Genomic DNA, 9,738 nt, shown 5'->3' on the forward strand with positions numbered 1-9,738 from the left:
CAAAAATATAAAATAATTATACATTCTCACCATCTTCTCCACATATTATCATCGTTAACAATATGATAACCATCACCTATCAAGATACCTCATAAAAATGGACGAAAATTACCTTGGCTACCACCTTTAAACTATACAACATTAGAGATGATTCCAATATCCTCATATTTGTGAGATTTATGAGATAATCTACACTTTCATCTATTGTAGGATCCAAATTTATGGGAAAGACCAATGTGTTTAATGAAGTGAATTGATCGATATCATATGAACTGACCACCGGCTTATGACACCATCTTAAAATAAGGTGCTTTAATTGCTTAAGCCCTCTTATTGTGTTTACAAAAGCCTTCAACTACAAACACAAGTAAGATTTAAAAATCGAAGCACTAAAAGATTACTAATGCTCTCAGGAATTTCTATCAATTCCTAGAAACCACTAAAATCAAGGAACTCAATCAATTTAAGCTCTCCCATTGACTTTGGAAACCTTGTTAAAGTAGTAACAAACAAATCTAGAACCCTGAGAGACATGACATTACAACAAAATAGTCCCATTCAAAGATAATGCTGCAAGCTGATTATATGGATTTGGTTGAGCTTGTGCTACATTCTATAAAATCTCCATTGCTTTTGCAACTTTAGTCATTCACGCTTTAGGAGACTCCAACAAATGAAGAATCTCGATTTGGTCCATTTCCAAAATCATACCAATAATTTTGGGAACATGATCTTGTTCCAAATGATCCACCAAAGGGTACAAGCTTTCTCCAAGCATCGTTAATTTTTATTCTAGAGTTGCATTTGGAAGAGCTGAAGCCAAATATCCTATAGGTATAGGCTATGAAATGGTTCTCAACTACACGTAAGGCCATCCATGTATATTGGTAAAGGATGTATCCCTCTCGCAGCTCTAGATAAATGAGTTCCATTTATATTCCTTCTAGGAAGATAACAATATAAGCGATTACAATGAGGTAACATCTACTATTGTATAACTGGTAGTTGTTGTTGTATGGGTGCTACACCACCTACAAATCCAATAGACACCATTGCTTGTTTGTGCTCTTCACTAGTGGCAATTCTCTTTAAAATAATAAACAAACAAACAATCACAAAATTCACTATAGGAAATCTACTCTTCCCAGGTCCCTAGGCCCTCTCGTGAGGGAGTAGGCCCAAGCCTACTCTAATACCAAAATAAAATTACATAAGCACACTTTCATCAACATGTAAATAAATGAAGGGTTTTCTTAAGATAGACAAACTACTTTGGACACAAAATCAATTGGTTGAGGGAATATCTCAACCACACTCCAATATGGGAGGCTAACTAGTTGGAGAGAATCTCCCAACCATCTAGGCCTCAACAACCTCCTAACTAATAGGAATAGTCTCCTTTTAGAGCTAATGAGCATTCCAAAGACAAGTTGGAGCTATATTTTATAACTCTCCCTCTTAACAACTACTTGTCTTAGTATTGATAAGAAAAGTATATCTATGGTCCAACTTGGTGTTCACAACCATTATGAAAAAATGTTAATGTCCATATAAAGGAACAACCATCTACCATAATGCATGGGTACCTAATTTCTACAACTACTGGTCTCCTAAGATGTCTTTCGTATACATGGTTCATTTAACCATCATATCTGCATACCAATACTTTTGATCCCCCTTTGCATCATCATCATCATCATCATCATCAGCATCATCCTTGGTTTCTTTGGATTGCTCATAAAGAAAATGTGTAAGAAGAAAAGAAGGGAATGTGTTGTTCTTGTTATAGTTTCTTTATGTATAACATAAATAGTTACTTGAAGTGTAATATTGGAGCGATGATCTCAGTCAACAACACTGTAATTTAATTGTAATAAGATTAATATCATCCTTGAAATTACTTTATGATAAAAACCTTTAAATATTTTTCTTCTTGTTGAAGTTAAATCTTGTCTCCACAAACAATGTTTAGATGACCTAAGAAGTTCAATTATTCAATGAATTCGAACATCCAATGGAAATGGTTAAGAAATTTAATGGATTATTGGTGAATGCAACCAGAAAGAGGGTGAATTAATATTTTAATGTTTAGAAAAATCATATGAAATATTGTTGTTTTTCTATGTTGTATTGTGTTTGTTGGAATAATTGTGACACTTATTTGGTTGGTAAGAAATTAAATAGGTTAATTATGGAAATATGGAATAAGGGTCTATTCGAAAAGATATAAAATTTTGGAAGTTTATTATTGTATGTGGGTTTTGGTGTAATGGAAAATATCAATATGTTATTAGAGCCTTGGCCTAGGTTAGATTTCCCAAGTTGGGTTCAATAGGGAGTGTTCAAGGAATTGTCACACTCAGTTCATTGGGAATAGATTACTTAGACTTACAACCACCTTGGAAACATGGAACATGAGACTAACAACCCACTCAAAGTAATGGTAAGTAATGGTAATGGTTTGGAAGTTTCTTGTTCGTAGAAAAATTGTGAGAGCATTTAGCTCCTTTATATTATTCTCAAAGATTGCTTAAGAAATACACATATTATGTTTAATGTCTTCTTTATCTCTATTGTAAACTTTGAAATATTTGAAAATTTTAACTTATAAAAGTGAAGTTAAACAACTAACTTCATTTTTATGCATCAAACTTTAAAAAACTTGCTAACTTTATTTTTATGGATCAAACTTTAAAAAATCTTGCCATAAAAAAATATAGAAAAAAATGAAAAATTTCTAAAGACTCAAAAAATCAATGTAACTCTTAAAAAAAAAAGGAAACTCATTAAAAAAAAACATTATTATTTCAATGAATTTCTAAAGACTCAAAAAAATCAATGTAACTCTTAATAAAAATAAGGAAACTTAATAAAAAGAAAAATTATTATTTCAATTTTAAATTCATTACATCAATGCAATGACAAAGTAATTAACTAAATGAGAATATTACTTCGACATTCCAATGAAATGAAGTAAGTGAGGTCACCAATTCACATCAACTCATTATAGTGCATATTATAAATTAGGAGATTACTCAGATTCAGACTCCTCAATGAAATGAAGTAACAGAGAGCAAGAGCCAAACCTCAAGTCGGCAAGGAGCAAACTGAGTAACATTCACCTTGTAATCAAATTGTAGCAATGGCAAGATATATCAATACTAAATAGTAAAGTTCAAACTTCAAATTTCGTAACTTTAGAGAAAGCATGGATTATGGTTGGTTAAAAGTTCAACTATGAATCACAAGCATGGATTATGGTTGGTTAAAAGTTCAACTATGAAACACATACATGGATGCCAAAATTTTATCAAAGATGGAGAGGTGAGACTAGTCAACATCCCACTGCATCTTCACGGGATATGAAGGAGGTGAGAAAAGGTAAGACTCTGAAATTTGAAGATTTTAAGGCAATTTTTTTTTTTTTTTTTTTTTTTCTCTCTAAGGGAAATCAACTAACATGGGGAAGGAGTTTCCTTGTATTGGGCGAGGAGGGACATGTAACAAGGACCCCGTCAGAAGGTTGATGTGCCTGCAAAAAGTGTAGTTATGTGGAGATGTCACAGAGCTCATACTAGTATTCAGTTAATATAGTTTGGGTGGTGATGGTTATTGTTATAATTTTTTTCTATATTTTGGCTTAAATACTTGCACATTGTTTTAGGTAGAGGGTTGTGGGTAGGGTAATTAATCTCTTTATTCTTTACATTGCTTTGGGCAGAGGGAGGGGGTACGGTACTAATATCTTTATTCTTTGGGTAGGTTAGTTGGATGACATTTAATTTTATTCATTTTTGCTATTTTCAATAATTTTATATAGTACATGAGGCACAATTTTTTGGTTTTTTTTGTTTTTTTCTTTCTTTACATTTGCAATAATTCAAGCTTGTCTCTACTTTCTATGGTCACTTCCAATGACCATGGTATATATGGGGTATTTGCCTGAGAATTTTAGTCTTAAAATCTAAGCCGGTGTATGGTGATTGTTTTGCTAAAGCATGTTCTCGTAAGCTTCCCATCACATGCTAATATGATTAGACAAAGAGCGCATTTTCGAAGAGGGTGAGGTGGTCATGGCTCACCAAGAAGCCCCCATGTATAAATGGCAGAGAAGACCTTTGCAAAGTGTATAGGGAGCAATTGTTACCAGAGGTTAAGGAGGAGTTATGGGAATTAGAAGATGACATTATTGAAGAACACAACACTTCTTAGATTCAGAACATTTACACGATGTGAAAGAAGGGGTGTCAAACACGGGCCACACCTATGGATTAAAAAAATCATTATCCACTTACCATTGACTTGTAGTGGAGGATGAAGTTATTATTGGGTTGAGTTCTCCTAGATCAAAATGATACTAAAAACGGAATTCTTATGGTCTTTGATGACATTGTTCTTCAATAGAAGAATATAAGTTGCATCATAAGGATATTGGCAATCATTGCACCTGATGCTGGTTTGAGCTATCTCAACCCAATTGAGGTGGATGCTTCCACCTCATTTTAGTTTTATTATGATGTTTAGCTTTTAGTGTGTCTCTATTTTTGCTTCAACCAGTCCCTTTAAGGCTGGTTTGCAATAATCGACTAATGTCTATTACGAGGTAGATCATAGTGAAAAGTCTTTATGTAATTTTGATAGCCCAGGAATACTCTCTACAAGGTTTCTTATGGCAGTGTGTTTCTCTTTTTGCTTCAAACAATCCTTTTAAGGCTGGTTTGCAATAATCGATTAATGTCTATTATGAGGTAGATCATAGTGAAAAATCTCTACGTAATTTTGATAGTCCAAGGAATACTCTATACAAGGTTTCTTATGGGCACTATGTCTTTTAAGGTCACACTTATGGATTGTATTTTCTAGGAATGGTAGTATATTGTTTTTCAATGGATTGGTTTTTCTGGTGGAAAACGACTAATAAACATAGACCATGGACTCCTGTAATCTTTCTCTAATAATCAAACTTTAGTTTATCAAAATAATCATGGTAAAGGAGTTGATTTAAAAAAGTGAATCCTTATCGATCACAATATTTGAAAAGATGTCAATTTGATCACAATATTTAAATAGAAAAGATGCCAATTCGATCACAATATTTGAGGTTGGTATTCATTAGAGGCAAATGGTCTTGGCAAACATTAAGCACCATGGGATAGCAAATCATTGATTGACTCACTAGAGATTTCCATCTTATTCATTAGATATCAGTTTATTCTCATCCAACCAACAAGATATAAGATGTAAAAGTAGTAAGCCAATAATTACCTCCAACCAACAAGATATAAAATGTAAAAATAGTAAGCCAATAATTACCTTACCTCATGTTGCTTAAAATTTATCGAATAATTGACTTATAGAGTTAATATTATTAAAATCAGTGATTACACCTTGTGGCATGGATTAATCACCGTTATACTAGTTTCCATTTATGCAACGGATAAACTTGCAATGCATCATCTACACATAATTTCCACAACGTACTTCACATTTTCTCATTATGGGTTTCCTGGCCACAACGTACTTCACATTTTCTCATTATGGGTTTCCTGGCCATTAGGGACATCTTCACTGTGGCAAGCTTGATCTTTTAGGCATCATTGAAGTTATCAATTAAACAAAAGAGATTAAGTGTTGAGTGAATGCTTGGCACGATCTGAGCAACTATTCTCGTCAAGAGTACTACAAATTGGTTGGAGATCTCCTTCATCAGTCGTGGATTACATAATGCTTGCATCAAGTCTGGAACACTTAATTTGGTGCTGGAAATTATTTCAAGCGATGCTAAGTTTATTTGGTGAATAATTTTCAATGATTCATCACTTCTAAATAAGCAAGTTGTGAAAATAATATTTTAAATCAAAATTTTTTTTTTTCATGCTTAACTCTAAGGTTTTTATAAAAGATTGAAACAAAAATATATTTGAAAACAAATACATGACTTTAGAACAAATTGAAAATAAAGGTAAAAAAGTTTGAGAAAATAATATTTCAAATCCATATAGTTTCTTTTCCATGCTTCACTCTAAGGTTTTTATAAAAAGATTGAAACAAAAAGATATTTGAAAGTAAATAGATGACTTTAGAACGAATTGAAAATAAGGGTAAAAGAGTTTGAATGGAAATAGTAAAATTTAAATGCAAGGACAATGCTAAAGAGAAAACTAGGAGAAAATAGGATGCATTATCTCCTTAGGGCTACTAGCTCCATTTTTATAACATTATCAAGGAATAGGGATTGAGCAATCCAAAATAGTTCTAGCATTTATAAAGCCCACCAATGATTCTATGGATTAAATATAACTTCGGTGGAGCTTTTAGAAGAAACCTTGGAGAAGCAAGAGTAGAGGTGGATTTGTAAAAATGACGTGAGTTCCTTCTCTAGAGATTGATTTGAGTCTTGAAGGAATTATTTGAAAGAGGGGTTCAAAAAATAATATTTGAAGGAGATTTAATGTTGATTGTACACCATTTCAATGGTTGATATTGAAGCACCTTTAGAAAATAGCTAGGGAGATTGATTGGATTAAAGAAATCATGGAAAATTTTGAGGGAAATTGACTGGATCCAGGAAAAATTGATAAATTTTGAAGATGATAAGTTTGTTAATGTAAATATGTGGGTTAATTAATTTAGTGATTGGTTATGTTGTCACCCTCTACAAAATGTGTTTTCGGCTATTAAAAGAGGGAAAAAGAGAAGAGAGGTTTGCAGCCATATTCCAAGCCACAGAAGCACTCAAAGCTAAATCAGACCCCCTCCAATGTATAGTGCTCGGAATTACTTTCCAATAGTATATAGAAATCCTCAAATGTACTCTAGAATCAAAAGTTAGAGCAAATTGAAGTTACTCTTGAAAAACTAGAAGACAAAGAGAAAATGCCTAAGGGTAAAATCTTAGGCCGTGACATATCGACGATCCCGCATATTGGCGATTGAAGGTCCATGGTGCAACGCAACAGTGGAAGCATTTCATCGATATGCGATTAACAATCCAGCACATCGAAGGTCCCGCACATTAGAGGTCCAAGACATCAAAGCATCAAGAGATCAGTGCATCGCAATCGATGATCAAACATGTGACACCCTTTCAATGGTGCGATATCACATAGAGTTCCAATTGCAATTAAATTCATTAGGATTTGAGCCTCTAGCATTAAAGAGTTGGGAATTACTTGAAACATTTAGCAAAGGAAATCAGTCACAAAACAAGAATAGGTCTGACCTTTTCTCTCTCCTCGAGGGGGCACGTGACTGAACATCATTGGATCTGATAAATGAAACATGGCTACACATGATTGGTTCCAATACATGACACTTGGCAACATATGGTTGGTTTCGATAAGGGACACTGAGCAACTGAAGTCAGAATGAAGCAGCGGTACGGTGGACACGTGGCAGGAAAATTCAATGTTTTGAAGGGTCATAAGGGGCCAAAATAGGGCAACACGTGTCACCACTCACAAGGTGACACATGGCAGAGGATGACATCACATCGGCGATCGACGATCGGAGGATGAGCATTGTCGCTCCTAGTGAAACCTCTAATTGTTATCCACCGATAAAGGGGCTCCGACATAGGGGCTAGCCCATGGTCACATAAAGAGCCAAATATCCAAGGGCTTAGTGTAGAGGGTGATTGAAAATCTATGATCAGTGAAACAATGCATCACTCCATAGTGAAACCTCTGATTGCGATCTTCCGATAAGGGGGCCCCAATCTCGTGTTAGTGCATGCTTTAGAACAACTTAAAGGACTAGGGGTGCCTAACCATTTACAAAGGAAAATATTCCCCAGATAGGAATGTAAAGGCCCTAGCGCCATAAGGCTAAGCACCCGGTCATAGCCCCTAGTCATATAATGAAGAAGTACTGAAAGGGCTCAAAGAAAAAGGGGCCTAAATGGGTCAGAGTTTGTTGTTTCGCAGATCTTATTGCGTGTAAATATTATGACAGGTATAATCTTCGATATTACACCGTGGTTGTTTTATGAGGCATGCTACATTCCAATAGCATGGTACAAGACTTTAAATACGTAATGAGTCCATAATTGAGGTATTTAATGGAGATATGGGGACTCAGGAAGACTTAATGGCTCAGAGTGCAGCTCCACTCAGTGATTCAATAAAGGACTCTCAGGACAATCTCTGCTTCTTCTCTATGACAAGCCACCACAGTTGATTCTACCAACTCCAGAGAGTGGTGAAGTCAGGAAATTAAGGCGAAAGTGATGGGAACTGGCCGAGCAGCTAGAGGGACACATTGTGGTAGAGATGTGGCCTGATCAAGGGCATTCACAGGAACGACAAAAGGAATTTTTCGTCATCCATCTTTCAATTTTTCTTATTTATATTTATTTTGTAATCTCTGTGTATTTTCTAGAAAGGAATCAAATCCTTGGTAATCATTTTAGGCAGTAGCGCTATCACACGCCAAGACAACTAGTCTATCAAACAAATGGCCCTGGGCTGATATATTTTTTAACTGATTCAAATCTCCCCCTCTCCTTATAAATAGTGAGAAGAAACACTTAATAAAGGTTCCATAATTATGCACCCGAGGGTCCAAATTCTGTGATTCCACTTTTGGTTCTTTCTGCCTGTTCAGGGGAGATTTGAGCTATGTATTGCTAAATGTAAATGGATTGGTGAATTGGACTCATTTTGAAGGATGAATGAAAATATTTGGTGATTCAAATAAAATACATGTGCAATATATTTCCCCGTTGTTTATCACTTCATGTATGTTTTTCTCCCTCTGAAATAGTGTAATGAAGCTGATGGTTTCACTCTTATTCATGGTTGTATATTTTTCTGCTAAGTAGTAACAATACCTTTGGTAATTACAAATTTACTTATGTTATTTGATATCCTATAGTACTTGTATGAGAAAATTTTTACATATGATAATTAGTAACAAATGTATTCATGATGTTTAGATCTTGGGACCTTAATTAGTGTTCCACTGTTTCTGCCATTCCACCTCTTCAGTCTTCTATACTTCTGCCGAAGTATTGTTGCTTAGGATTCTGTATTATTCCAAACCCTATGCATCAGATTTCTTCCTTTCTCTCCTCTTATTCATTTTACTACAACTCCAATATTAAATTGCCTACTGTTGTGTGTCGGCCACCAGAAGAAAACATTTCTCTTTGAGATTGACCCATTTTACCCCATGAGCATTTGGATGCATGTATTGGCTTGAGTTTACCTTGATGGAGGCCTATTGAACCAAGGCCTCTTTATTATCTTTTCAAACTATGTGACAATTGGAGTGTAACAGAAAACCCCATTGATAATCTTCCAAAGCACTCCTCTGTTTAAGATGTCTTAGGCACTGGTCTACAATCAACCCAAAGGTTGTCTCTAGGAATATTTCTATATCTCCTAAAGCACTTGTTCTACAGGTGCTAGAAGAAGCGACAACATCTTTTTGGCACCATTGCCGGGGAACAAATCATAATATTTTTCCCTAGGTACAATTTTTTTTTACATTCCCTCTGTCCGGTGAGAAAGGGAAGTGTGGGTTGAAGACCTCTCACCTTGACGACTCCACTATTTCAATTTTATGTTAAACGTCTTGGCGACTCTAGTGTGCATATCTCTATTTGATCATCCTATATTTAAAGCAACCTCATACTCGCTTTGAGGCTAAAGCAATTGAAAATTTCCCTACCTTTGAACTCAACATCACTCACCTAGGGATGTTTTCAAAATGGCCCTTCCTGCATTCTTGTCCAAA

The 9,738-nt window shown here is 34.9% G+C and overlaps 1 pseudogene; it reads right to left on the minus strand.

Annotated features, from left to right (window-relative positions):
* Nucleotides 1–538: 538 nt before the first annotated feature.
* Nucleotides 539–1,053, minus strand: LOC149169670 (polyadenylate-binding protein 8-like; annotated as a pseudogene).
* Between the last annotated feature and the right edge of the window lie 8,685 nt (nt 1,054–9,738).

This window comes from Pinus tabuliformis, chromosome 4_2, assembly GCF_031772625.1.
Source record: "Pinus tabuliformis cultivar Carrire ecotype Pingquan chromosome 4_2, CPIR1, whole genome shotgun sequence".
Taxonomy (NCBI): Eukaryota; Viridiplantae; Streptophyta; class Pinopsida; order Pinales; family Pinaceae; genus Pinus; species Pinus tabuliformis.